This window comes from Pteropus alecto, unplaced genomic scaffold (genome assembly GCF_000325575.1).
Source record: "Pteropus alecto unplaced genomic scaffold, ASM32557v1 scaffold20, whole genome shotgun sequence".
Classification (NCBI taxonomy): Eukaryota; Metazoa; Chordata; class Mammalia; order Chiroptera; family Pteropodidae; genus Pteropus; species Pteropus alecto.
Genome location: NW_006436298.1, coordinates 16,091,908 through 16,092,771, shown reverse-complemented (window position 1 = coordinate 16,092,771; position 864 = coordinate 16,091,908).

Below are 864 nucleotides of genomic sequence, written 5' to 3'. Positions count from 1 at the left end.
AGGAGCACAGTCAATAGTATTGTAAAAAGTATGTATGGTGTCAAATGGGTACTAGATTTATTAGGGTGGTCATTTTGTAAGTTATTTAAATGTCCAAACACTATGTTGTGCACCTGAAACTAATACAATATCGTATGCCAACTGTAATTAAAATTTTTTAAAATATTTAAAAAAAAATGCATTTCAATACATTAGTACCGAAAGGCTTGTTGAGCTTGTTGGCATTCTACAGAATTTTTCAGATGAAATTTACCTAGTACCTCCCTTTAGATATGTGACATATAAAATACAGACATTATTTTCTTTGTTCCCATTATATTCCCTATCACTTAAAAGGTAAAAGTAGCATTTCATTCCATCTTTCAACCTTTGAGAATTTATCTCCTAAATTTGAATATTTTATAAGTGAGAATCTTATCAAGACAAAACGTCTGCCAAAAATTGTAAAATATCTCTTAAGTGAAAATTTGACTTTCCCAGTCAGAAATGTTAACGTTTTGTGTAAACAGTTTTGGATGCTTTAGCCTGGCGTGCTGCTAAATATTTAAAACGTGCTGGAGGACAGGGAATGGGGACAGGGGTAAAGAACTGATTTTAGCATTTGCTGATTTGTGAGGTCTAAGAACTCCCACCAAGGTGTATACAAGAAATCCTTCTTTTATCTCTGAAACTGTTCTATACATCTAAAACTATAAAATAAAGGGGTTTTTTTAATCCTTATAAAAAGTCCTTATAACATTCTTAACATGCATTCAGTCATTTGTTCTACCTTGACCTCAAAACTTCTGACAACAAGGTCAACAGTGTAGAATTGTGGACAGACCTGGTTCAAATCTTTTCTCTACTATTCACCACCATGTGACT